Here is a 13149-nt window from a genome sequence, read left to right on the forward strand (position 1 = left end):
CTTCTATGATGATGAGTTACAATCTAAAGAAGCGCGTTAGAAAACAGGGCTGCTGTGGTGAGAATGCTCGTTCGATTTGGTAATTAGTAGACTCGTTATTAGCGGTCAGCTTGTGAAAGCAGCGGCACAAAAGTTTATTCCGGTTAGTTGATCTGTATTCTTGTACATGTAGTTATACAGACGGCCTGACGATATCTCGTCACCGATAGCACATCTGCGTGGGCTAAGTGGAGTCCTGATTCAATTAAGGGCATGCATCCGTCACGCTAGACCTCTGCTGGCGTAAGGATAATGAAGTATTTCGAAAATCTACGCTTTCTATTTATGACTCCCCGCCGTTCCATTGATTACATAATGCTTCATAGAAGAGATCAGTTGCAATCAATTAATTACTTTTTTAGTAATGTTCGATGCGTATAGGGTGTGGTGGCGTTTCAGCCGTTTGGCGAAATTTACTTATCATCATTCAATCAATGTATAGAAGAGCCATTCTCTTAAAATAAAATGAGTATCTTACATATAGCTTTATTATATTGCACCGTATTGCAGGTGGTCGTATATATATATATATATATATATGTAATCGTGCAGCATTGTGTTGAAGTGGTAATGAATCTTTAAGGACGAGAGGCAAATGCAATCGATACCAGCCCCCCCCCCACAGCGGACCATCGCATTAGGTAAGCCATCTGTCTGCTTGTCATAGACTTCTGCCGTCTCCTAAATAGCTTGCTAAGGCCTCATATAGTCAGAGAGGTGTAAATCATTTCGTGTATCATCTAAATGCAATCATGACAGAAGAGGATTTTATCGTTCTTTTTCTTTCAACAGGTTTTTGCTTTTTTAAATGTCCTCTGTATAGACTAAAACCCATTTTCTGTCTTTTCGAGGATATTCCACATAAAGAAATATATACAAACGGGAGTAAATTTTTAAATTTTAAATATACTTATTACCCAATTTACAGAACAAGATCTGAACAGAACAAATAACGATAGAAAAATTCAAGAGGATATCTTGAAAAGATCATTTTTGTAAGCGTTTGCAGTAGTAGTATTTGCACTATCAAACAGCCGCTGTCGCTGCTGTGTCAATTGAACCTACCAAATCCGCTTGACGTTGCATCTGAGCTTTTTTTTTTTCGAGTTTTTCTTCCCATAGACGAAAACGGCGGTAACGTTTTTTCTCAACTTATCTAAAACTGTCAATTTGATTAATCTTTTAGCAGTTCTATTAATCTTTTCGAAGTTTTCTACTTTTTTCAATCAGAGAACTTCCAAATGCAACTCAGTTAATTGATCGCTGAAAAAAAAAAGTCAATTTTCGTTTTTCTTATATATTAATCAAAAAGGTACATTTTGTTGTAGAGTTTTTTTTTTGTGTCGAAAGGCTTTTGTGAAGGAAAATGTGAAACAGGGCTTTCAGGAGTGTGAAACAGGAGTCTTTATGCGTGGGAGCAAAATCGCCGCACGAGTTTGCGTAGGGCCTATCAGGGCGATGCTTCGAAATCGTTTGTATGATCGTCAATTATCTGTTTCTAATGATCATTTTTGTCAGCGGTGAGAGTAGTACCAGCATGGCTGCATGCTCGTTAGGTAATGGCAACAATTTTTAAAGGCTATGCATTAGCCAGCTGAACCGCACCATTTTCAAAAAACCAATTGAATAAAGACGGTAGAGAAGGAACTAGACGACTTGCTTGGAAATACTTTAGAAGCAGCGAATAAAGTTATATTTTTTCACACAGAAGGAGCAGATGAACAAACATTCTATCATAACGCTTCTTTTAAAGGGAAGTGGTTGGATGATTACGGCAATGGCGAGAAAATATATTTGATTTATCTGTAGGTGATCTCTGCTTTTGTATTTCGGCCAGAATCGTACTGGTGACGGTCAAATTCGTCACGGGTGAGAATAATTCAATATGTCCTTTAAGATCTTTTATGGACGGGTAGTTATAGTTAAATTTAATGGATTTACGTAACCGCGATGGGCAAGAAAAAGTCGCAGAATAACAGCTCATGATATCGCAACTTATTTGTCTCAGATTATTCCCGCTTATCGAACTATCGGCCTACGCAACGTTTGAGGTTTTTTTTCTTTGGGACGTTCTCGCACAAAGCCTAAACTAGGGGCATGTGTGGTAAGTATTGATTATATATTTACTATAAGAACAGATATAGGTTAGTCTAAAACGACGTTCTGGGAAGTATTTTGAAGTAGGATAGGATTTAATAATAGGTTATAGGATGTAGAAAACACGATGTTTCCTTTTATGGATTTTGGAGACTAAAGACAGCTTTATTGAGCAGTGACGATGTCACTACAAATGCTTTTGGAAATCGACAGACGTCAACCTCCCTTTAACGTGGTAATCTTGTTAGAGAGCCTTGCTGGTTCAGGCCATCCGAACAGTCGCTGCGTGTCCCTGATTAGGTCTAACGCAGATTATCCCTAAACTCGTCACTAACTTAAACCTGATCGCTTTATGTAGTCATTCTAGCAAAGGTATAGTTCTCCTAATTACAGTAGTAACCCCGAAGATTTTAAAGTGCATCGCCCGATGTGCTCGACTGAAGATTGTCAAGTACCCAGACATTTCAAAAACTTAAGTTGAAGGTCGACGTCTTTCGTGTACGTTCAGATAATTTGTTTTTACCAATGCGTTGCCGAATTCTTGAAATTAGTTCGTTAGCCGTCAAATGAATCTTCCTTTATGTAACATAAACTTGTTAGAAAACAAATCCCTTTGTTACCATTGCAGCGATCACAGATATTTTAAATCTTAATACTTACAATTTGTGACTCTATAGGCTAAATCGGGGCACCTATGAGGGTTAATAACTTCGATAAATAATAGGATACCTGGTAAAGACCTGCTTACTATATTTCACTGGTCTGAATCATCTATCAGTGCCTGTACGGTACACAGCTTTTACCCAGGACCTTGGAAAGTGTATAATATTAGGAAAAAAAAAGCTTATTCGGTCCCAACGAAGAAGCTTACTCGAAAACTGCTTGCGTTTGCCGAAAATTATGCATAACTGCAACGAGCTAATCCGTCTATTTATTTGTTTGCTTTGCTTTTGTTGATAGCGTCGAGCACGCCGTACGATGTCTTTCCTTAACAAGGGATTTCTAGCCGATGAAATGACGGTCTGGGTAAAGCCGAACCTAGGTGTAATTAGGGTAGTTTTTAGGATTTAACTAGAATACTGAGCGGTTTATGTGAAATTCAGTCGACATGACTATGTTAAACCCCAACCCGACGCATCAAAAGAGGCTGTCGTTTGAGGCTGTCGTAGACAATTCTCACAAGAACCCAGTGATACGCTTACGGGAGCCAGGTCCCAAAATATTCGTGGGAACATGCAGAACAGCACCACAAATCGCAGACCTGAAAAGCCACCAGCCATTCAGATTATCACAATCATATAAGCGTGTATAACTGATATGGCACTGTTGTCTTCCATACAAACCTGTCAGGTGTTCACTGCCATTGACCATTTAGAGTAGTTATGCTTCGAATTGTGTCTGAGTTAACCAGGACGCACCCTTTTCCACTATTCACGAACTTTAGCGCACCCTCACAAGGGCTGACCTGGAACACTGACAGTGCTAACCCTCTTGTTAAAAGCTGGCCTTTTCTCTTAACTGTTCACTCTGACTACGTGGATTTTTACGCTGCGTTATTTGTGTTCTGTGCTGAAATTTGTCAGAGGGTCGAAAGAGCCTAATCTAAGGCCTTGTTGTCCTACAATAGGTCACAGTAAAATGGCTAATATTTCTATGCGCTCCGAAGGCCTGTCAGTTTCTACAAGGGATGGTATATTCTCGCCGAATTGTTTTTTGGCTGCCAGTTTCCCGCGTCACCGAGGTTAGAGCAAGAGGGTTTCCGATTCGCATACGTATTTTTGGTATTGCAACATAACTTACCAGTTATGTTGCAATAGACCAAGTATAAGCTCAAGTTAGTCGTAAGCCATGCTAGTACCTTATACCTAAATCAACGTCAATCATGTGCAGCCTAACAGTTAGTTTCGTCAATCAGCTTTCGAAAAAATAAGTTTCCTTCTTAGAAATGCTATAGGCTTTCTATATACTTTTCGATGCGTTCCAACACATTTCACAACCGAATCTTCGAAGTCCTTCATCGAGAGTGCTCACGCTAGTTAAATAAAGCATTGCTGTAAGTGTCTGCAATACTTCTCTTAACTGCTTGCAGAACGCAGCGGCGCGAATATCCTTGTCGAGCGGCAATTTCTCCGATGGCCGCTGAAGAAGGCTTGTCAGTACCCTCGGTGACGACAAAAGTGTATCTCAGTTTTACTCAGCCAGCCGAGCCAGCCTAGGCGTCTTTGCTTCGAATTCGATGCCTGTTCAAGCTTGAAACTTAGTAAGTGGAATCAATAGTATGTTCAGTCAACACGGACAGATTTACGCACTTTCGAATAGATGGATGCTGGGAAAATTATCAAGAAGATCACGAACCGCTCTTGACCCCCATATGATGGAGTTGTGTCCTGTGTCAAGGTCGGTATGCCAGCTCGTGTGCCGGACTGCTATCGATGGTGACTGCAGAAAACAACTGAATATGGGCATTACATTCTATTTTTTGCCCAATAAGAGACAGCTGGTGTTCGTCTAGATTTTTGTTGGCTGCAAAAGCGTGTGACAGATTATCACTTGCAAAACACAGATTCGTTCTATTAATGGCTTTGGCTTTTGATAGCTTCCGAGCTATGCGATCACCTTTTATTTAAACACGGAAAGAAGAAAGACAGCCCTTAACGGCAGCAGTGACAGTGAATAGGTACCAATGATGTATACCGAGCCTCTACTGACTGATATGTATCGCTATTCATTTAGCTCAGAATCACCAGCAGAGATATTGCTAAGAATAGAAAAGCCAAGTTTATTACGATACGAGCTGCTCTACGTATATGCTCTATATATACACGTAGAACAGCTCGTAAGAGTCGTTGCTATTCTAGTTAATTGATCGATAGTCTTGCTATCAATTCAAGAACAGTGAGTGTAACTTATGAGTTATCATATCTAACTTTTTTTTTTGACTGTATTTAGTTCAAGCAGCGACACAACTAGATTCGGAACGTTGCGTTTCCATCAATCAGTCAAATAGCCAGTTAGATAACTGAGTGAGTATGTTTTCATCAATTTTTATTTTCAATGTTATCAATAAGAAGTGATGGCATAATCCGTTAACCTATACTAGGTCACGTAAGGATTATATGCACATTTTACTACGTTTGTGCGTATTTTACAACGTGAGCGTCTACACGAGGAGAGTAATAGAAGACTTTAATAGAATTTATCTAGAAATAAGTCGTCTTCTTGCGAATGAAACAATTGATCCAGAAATTCCGATCGGTAATTGATCACGCACAAACAGTATCGTTCCGAGTACATTTCCGCTATTTTTTTTTCATTTTATTTCTTATTTTCAATATAACTGAAACAGAACCACTAAAGGAGAAGATAACCCACAGTCTAGACGACATACAAAAGCAAGTTGTTTAGCGATTTATCGGTAAGGATAATAACTTCAATAGTAATCATTACAACAATATAGCTATTCCGTTTACTGAAGTTACAACTTATTACACTCATAAGGTTTCAGACTAGAATTGTAGGAATGATGAACTCACGATCTTTTCTCTCACAGACGGAGTATTTATAGGTGGTCATTTGTATGGACTGGATTATGTATGTCCGACCATGGATGATTATGGTATAAGCTGACCTAATGAGTTGGTTAACATCAAGGTAGAAACAGTTGTCGATTTTATGTAGCAAGAATATGTTCTAAAATCTCTACGCACTACCATACTACACAGAACAATATCCAGTAATGAAAATCACGTCTTTTTTCAATTACGTGTCGTTTTAACGTGTAGCATTGTGAATGTTTGTGGATACTTCGCTTAGATAACCCCAAATGCATGATCGGCCTGATTGTACGATTGACGTATTGTAAAAGCCTAAATCATTAACAGGCCACGTGCTACAGCCTACTTCGTACTCGTCGTCAAATATACCATGCAGCACTTCAGTCAGCAGCAAGCGTGTGGCGCAATCTGATGTCAGTGTGACCGACCGTCGGCGTTCATACATGGAATAGACGGATGGATAGCTAGCTTTTTCCAAACGAGTGACCCAACACTTGATACGCACCCGACCACCTCGTTTACGTTGGTCACTAGATAGTTCAAACTGTACCTACCCCTTTCTTCCTAACTAATCCCTGAGTCCATCGTACGTCTTTCCAGCACAAACGGGATACGACGCGCAGCCAGCCAATGCATATGGCACGCGCAATAATATGCATCTATCACAGAAGAGGAACGAGGCCCGTGTCTGCATTCATGAGTCGATTCCAGCGCGTACGTCCGTGTGTATGTCATACCATTGCCTACATTAGGGGCCCATCGCAGGATGTCACGACCCGAATACGACCAGCATTTGCTGCTGATGCTACAAATGTTGACGGCTTTCCGACCTTCCGTTCCAGCACGCTAGACAACAGAATAGGCAGGCAGGCAGGCAGGCTCATGATATAAATACATTGTATTAGATGCGTTACTTCTGATGACGAACCAAAAGCCTTGCGTCGTCGAGACCCTGTCCCATCGACATTGTTACCATCCTCTTTCGACGTGCATGCTCGCTCGACTTATAACACCAACATGCCGCTCTCGCGACTATACAATGATGTTCTTCCGCGCTACGTTCAGACATTGCCAGCCCTGAGCGCAAAACTACTTTACGTATAAATATGCGCACATCCCGCACTGTAAAAGCTCAAGCCACAAAGTACCGTACCGAATAGTTAAATCCAACGATTTTGGCTTGGCATAACAGTAGGCCGGTACTCTGCCGGCTTCACGAATTCACCCGTGCGATTCGTCGCGTGAATAACAGAAATAGCGATGTGGCCTATAGTAAAACAATGCCCCGCCTGATCCAATTGACGTCCAACGAGATTGTCCGCCTGATCCAACGAGAATCTACGGAATACGACGATAGATTGCGACAAAAAATCCACTATAACTCAGGCTATCAAAGCGTAAGTCGTCTAAGGGGAATTTATATAAAGGGAAAAGTTTCCATAAGAAATCACTTCGAAAATATTATTTTGCTCGTTCTCACTTATGACATTCGAGCAGGCGATTTAGTAGACGAGCTTCAACTAGCACTAACAATAAGCTTCACCATATTGTGTATGATTGTATGGCAAACAACGAGGCAACATAAACAATGAATATCCTAAATATTTCAAATGTTAATTCGATAACGCTTGGCATACGCCACGTGTTCAACTCCTAAGTGTAATTCTGCCCCCTCCTCCAACTACCACATGGGGATCCGACGGCGACTTAGAGGTAAACTATGAATATTATTTACATAAACACATTCAGTTCTGCGTAACGGTGTTTGAATTAGCAAGGCGAAAAAACTTGCCACGTTCATATGCGTTTAACAACCGGGAACTCGGCACAAACCCCTCATAGAACATCGGTCTTCCCCTTCCGCTCGTCGAGTATCATCATCATCAGCTAGGACCACCGGCGCACTCGCTCAAATGACCTTTGAAACCATGCTGATATTTTTATTAGCAGATATTTTGATTACCTAAGTAAGCCTAAGTAGAGAATAGCTCTTTGAATCTGATTCATTTGCGTCGTTAATGCAATTGAAATATAGAAGATGAAGCAGTAAAGCACTTTACGTTCCCTAGAGAAGATGTATCAGAGAACTTTAGGGCAGCGATAGTGCAACCTATAACCGAACTTCGAACGATAATTTCCTCTAGACCAGGTGCTTAATCATCTCGATGTAACGGGTAGGCACTGTGGTCAAAGTTATTACTATTGCAGAAGAAGACAGGGACAGAACGATTTTGAACGCTGATTAAGCCTAATAGTAATTATAATAGTGCTCCCACTCCTGTACATGCATTAGGAACTAGAAATATAATAAATTCTAAGATGTTCCCGTTTCTGTTCCTAATTTATGCTCATGTGTTGCTTTATGCTGAGTTGATTCTGTTTTTGAGCAGTATAAGATTATGCTTCCGCGTTTTTCGGTAATATTCTCTTGGCGCTTTTTCGTCGTATTTTGAGCCTGTATATGGAATACCTAAGTGTGTTGTGGGTTATCTTTTTGGCGGCGCCCGACTGTTCTATGACAAAAAGCCAACAAATCAAAAAAGAAAGAGAGGGAAAACTAGGACAAATAAAATCGTATTTGCATAGTTACGTAAGCATAGTTACGGTATACACGTTTTTCTGTCAGCAACCTCCCAGGCTTTTATTAGGTTATTAGAATTTAGAATATTATTAGAAAATCTTTGCTGCTTTCAAGTGTCACAAAGACTTTCTTATGGACAATCTTATGGAATAGGTTTCTTGTCGTTAATTTTTTTGTGGTTCATCATGTCTAGCATGCTTATTCCACAGGATGTATCTCGGGTGCCAATCTATAAATGATTGTATCGGTTAAGCGAGTCTTGCCGTATGACTCTACAATGTATAGATTTAAAAAAGGATAGAATATCTTGGGTGAGTTCTAAAAATTTAGATCTTGGTGCCTACGTTTTCTCCTCACCCAGCGACCACCGGAGCTATTAGCTGTCTAGAAGAATGTTAACCAGTACAATGAGTTTGCGAGGTTAACAAGGTCTCGTGTGTCCTTCTCTCCCTGCCTGTCGCAGGCTGGTTTGCGCCATTCCTGCGTCGTTTGGTGTTGAGCCTTATGATTCCTACCCTTATCCTGGGAAAGTACCTGGGACGCAAAGAAGGGCTAAGGTAGGTTACTAACCTGTCACCGACAATAAAAGCAGCAGTAGCAGCCTTTTCATATAGGTTATTTAGACATTTTCATGTAAGTAATTAGACATTATTGAGCAATCAGTAATACCCTGCTGCGACAATAGATACCATCAAATTGCGATTACTGTCGGTATGTTATGTCTAACACACGCCCCATATAGAGAGAACTTAAGCCTGTACTACACAAGGAAAGACGTTCACAATTTGTACATTTATTATTTATACCTGTTTGCGCTAAGATGTAAACACAAGGTGGCATGAAGCAGTTCAGAAAAATAGGGTCTAGAATCTAAGAGGTGGCGATGGCTATCATAACTGGTAGAAACATCGGCCGTCAAGTCAAACATTATTCCATTGACGGCCACTGAAACGAGGGGCAGATCTGATGTCGATTGACGACCCGCTGTCGGGTAATACATAAGCTCAACAGAGCACTAATCACACCCTTTTAACGCCAGAACAGTCATGTACAAAACCAGATGATAGTGTATGGCCAGAACTGTGCTCGACTGAAAAAAATGATAAACGTTAAAAAAAATTGAAACGATACTCGGCAATCTGGGGTAGCGTCGTGTGGAACTTGCCATTGATAACTCCAATAATGTAACTGATATTGTGTAATAAAAAGTGATTACAGCCTAAACAGCAATTTTAAAGGTAACTTTCAAATTCATTTAATAATAGAAAGAAAAAAGATTACGAGAACCATTTGAGATTCTAGTATGGTTGGAATAACAATGACAAATTACATGTGGGCTTTGTCACCTTCATTCACAATGATCTGGTGGCTCTCAAACTGAGCGAGAGCTATTTCCATAGGGAGCCGGGATGCTTCAGCCTGATGTTATTATAGAAAGAGACGTTGCAGAGAGGTGCTTCGGCGGCCGCGCGGTTGCCTTCAAACGGTAGACAGGACACATGTAGATTACCACCAAGGTTGCACACAAACTTGCAAGACGTTTCATTAAAAAAAATTGGCTGGGAAACATTGCCTGTAGCTTCCAAGTGAGTGTACGTCTTTTCCTCACTCTAATATATCCACGAGATCGGATGCCAGGTCCGTTTAGCATACTCCGACTACGTTTCCGGTTCTTAGTACGTCTACAGTTCCCTGAAATCGGGCCATATCTGTGCCCAAACAAAGTGCGAATTGGATCACAAGCTGTTGAACAGTCGTATCCTTCCGAATTTCTGAACCTTTTATTTACGGATTCTCTTTCCAAACTACGATAAGGGGCTAATATCTGATTGAGCAGGTACAATATGTATTTTTGATACGCCACAAGAGCCAATTCTAGCAGTTGAGGATAAGTTTGAAATATTTAAAAAAAACGGCACCCATTTCCCAGAAAAGCGACAAGTGTAGGAAAACAGGCAGCGAACACAAAAGCACAATCTTCCGGCAATTGAATATCTGCTGTCGATATGTCGGCGCAATTGTAATTCTATTGAGTAAATATATCCCTTAACCTTTTGGCGCCCAGTAATCTCCGTAATGCAATTTTCGCCCCAGGTCATCAAAAACATTTATATATAATACGGACGTTGTGGCATATTACCTACGTAGCCCCAACCAACGAACGTCCTTTTAAAAAGCACGATGTATATTTCTTCCCTATGTCATGGCATACGCAGGTTTATAGCAGGATCTACACAGATTACGCTTTTCTGGTAAATTAACAATTTTCTATGGGTGATGTTTGGGTACCAAGAGTGCCTTATAGCTTGCAGCTCTCGAGACTTTTAGAACATTGGTATAGCAGCCATGAAGTTCGCGCGCTTAGCCTCGTAGCTGTCACGCATTCTCTCACGGAGGGTCCATTCGTTGGTATAGTCGGCTTATTGGAAGCATTTCCACTAACCCTAGAAAGTATTTGTTCCGTTTTCGTCAGGCCTCCAATGAACTGATGGCACAACTCATGCCCATAATTTTACTCACGCACAAGTTATTACCCTCTGTATCATTCGTGGGCTTCAAGTTGCTCTCTAAGTTTCTCTATAGAATATTTTAGTGAACTCAAGTGGCGCAAACCTGCTACCAGATACTGCATATATAAATATATATATATATATATTCCCTTTTACCTAAAAAGACCATTTTGAGTGAATGTTTCAAATCAAATCGTATTGTGACACAGACCACCGATGTTATTCTATTTAATTTTATTTAGTGTTTATTATAAAATCAAACTATTTTTGCAAAATAAACAGCCCCTTTCTGTTTCTATGTATTTCACATTTAAAGTTGTTGCTACTACTACTACTACTACACACTTTCTGTGTAGTATTTATTAATTATTTATTAATTAATTAATAATGTATTTTTTTATTGACTACTTTCTAGTCAATAAAAAAATACATCATTAATTGAGAACAATTCTTTTGTGTAAATATCATCGTCGTCGTTTGCGTACTCGCTTTCTGTCCCCTATCTATTCTACTTTTATGTGTCGACTTCTACTTCGCCGATCAGCAATACCGAGCCTAAAAGCACGACTTATCTATCGTACCTGAATAGTCGCTATCAACCGAAAGTTTCACTTCGTGAAATCTAACCCTAGCCCTATCCCTTCACCCAGCCGAAATTAATTTTTTGGTGCGGCTCTGGTATTTAGGTTAGAAACGGGATATAGGTCACTCACTCAGCAACTTGGAATCTTGTCTGCACAGTATTTGATGATGGAAAAGCTTGGGCCTGCAATAAAATGCAATGCCATTTGTAAGACGAAACACATAAAAATAGCGTCGTTTCGCATTGTGAAGGTCATCATTTCCTCTAGAGCGGGGCTTTTTGGCCCAAACAATTTTTTATTTATGAACACAACTCAGTAGAACGTTAACAAGCAAACCTGCTATTTGTAAGTACCTTCGCCACACATAATAAATGTCCTTGTTATATGCCACATAAAGGTGTCGTCACCTTTTACGTCACGTCAGCTAGAAATAATTAAAGAGATATCGTTAAAATTTTTTGGCCTGTACGAAACTGAACAACATCGTTAAATACGGAACGACAGAAAAACTGTCCTAACAATGAATTGCCTGACCGATGTCCTAAGTTCTCTTTTCTGGTAATTATCAGCTTCCGGCTACCAAAAAGGAAACCTATATGGCCTAAAATCAGAGCCTGAAGCCTGGTAGATTTGAATCCCCTGGTCTCCATTTAGTGTTACGTTTCGTCAAAGGTACACGAGTGTAGCGCTAGGACCTGAGTAACTGTATAACTGAGCTACCGAAGGACGGGTTAATGGTAAGTATTTTTTAATACCACTAATGTGGTAAGACAGATACGTATGCTGTGTGAAATTTTTTGTACATTCTTATTTAGTCCACGTCTGCTAAAAGGTCCGGAAGATATTTGTTATTTCTTTCCTGTCATGCTTCAATATTCACCAAAGTTGTCAGCGGAATAACCGAAACCTGTGTGAAATACATTAATGCGACGGGATCTATCAGCATTAAAAATATTAAACGCATTAAAAAAAAGCAATATAACATAGGTGTTATTACCGTTATAATTTTCCTCTGTTTATTTGTCTGAGAAAAAGAGTGTGCACTCACGGACAGAATGGAAGTTAATTGCCGCGCGGGCAATCTATCATACATCAACATTATTCATTAGGTCACAATAAGAGGAAAATATCGCAGTTCGTTTTTGCAAACAAGTTCACAATATCTTTTTCGTGAACGAAGGCTCAATTCAAGTAATGCAATCATTTTAAATAACTGCTGGATGAACTCACACGCTAATGAGGCACATTTAATTAATACTAGTTCTTCCTTCTGGTTTTGCAGTACTGAAGTTGCACTACACTTGTACCGACGTAACCAGCTATGGCTAGATTGCCGTCCCACGACTTTTTTTTTTTCTGAAAATTGATTGCGCTTGTCCTAACATCCTGCGGTAGTCCTGTTGCAGCTATCCAACTTTAGTACATCTTAATTTTCTAGTTTGGTCAATTTAATACTGTCTTGTCCCAGTGATCTCATCACCTTGGAGCGAATAATTCATCACTCTACTGCACTGTCAAAACAATCCAACCTTCTTCCTGCAGTCACCTGATCGGCTTGTTCTAATATTTGATTTCTACCTAATACAATATGGACTAGTTGCAGGCCTGTACATTTATATCTGGGTGGTTCTCTTGGGACTTCGTCACCCTGCTGCAACTACCTTTTATGATATCTCTCTGCTTGGTTAACGCGGTCTCAAAGTCTATTTTATGACCTTGTTTCAATGATCCCGCGTACTTTGCTTCTCTATTCACGATTAAATGATCAGAAAACGTTTCGTTCC

The 13149-nt window shown here is 40.0% G+C and overlaps 1 long non-coding RNA gene across 1 annotated transcript; it reads left to right on the forward strand.

Annotated features, from left to right (window-relative positions):
• Positions 1–555: 555 nt before the first annotated feature.
• On the forward strand, positions 556–12087 carry LOC147753145 (uncharacterized). Its single transcript, XR_015312067.1, has 5 exons — positions 556–680; positions 4226–4396; positions 5086–5159; positions 6291–8828; positions 11935–12087. It is a non-coding gene; the product is annotated as an uncharacterized LOC147753145 (long non-coding RNA).
• Positions 12088–13149: the final 1062 nt, after the last annotated feature.

Source organism: Varroa jacobsoni, unplaced genomic scaffold (assembly GCF_002532875.2).
Source record: "Varroa jacobsoni isolate VJ856 unplaced genomic scaffold, vjacob_1.0 scaffold_708, whole genome shotgun sequence".
Lineage (NCBI taxonomy): Eukaryota > Metazoa > Arthropoda > Arachnida > Mesostigmata > Varroidae > Varroa > Varroa jacobsoni.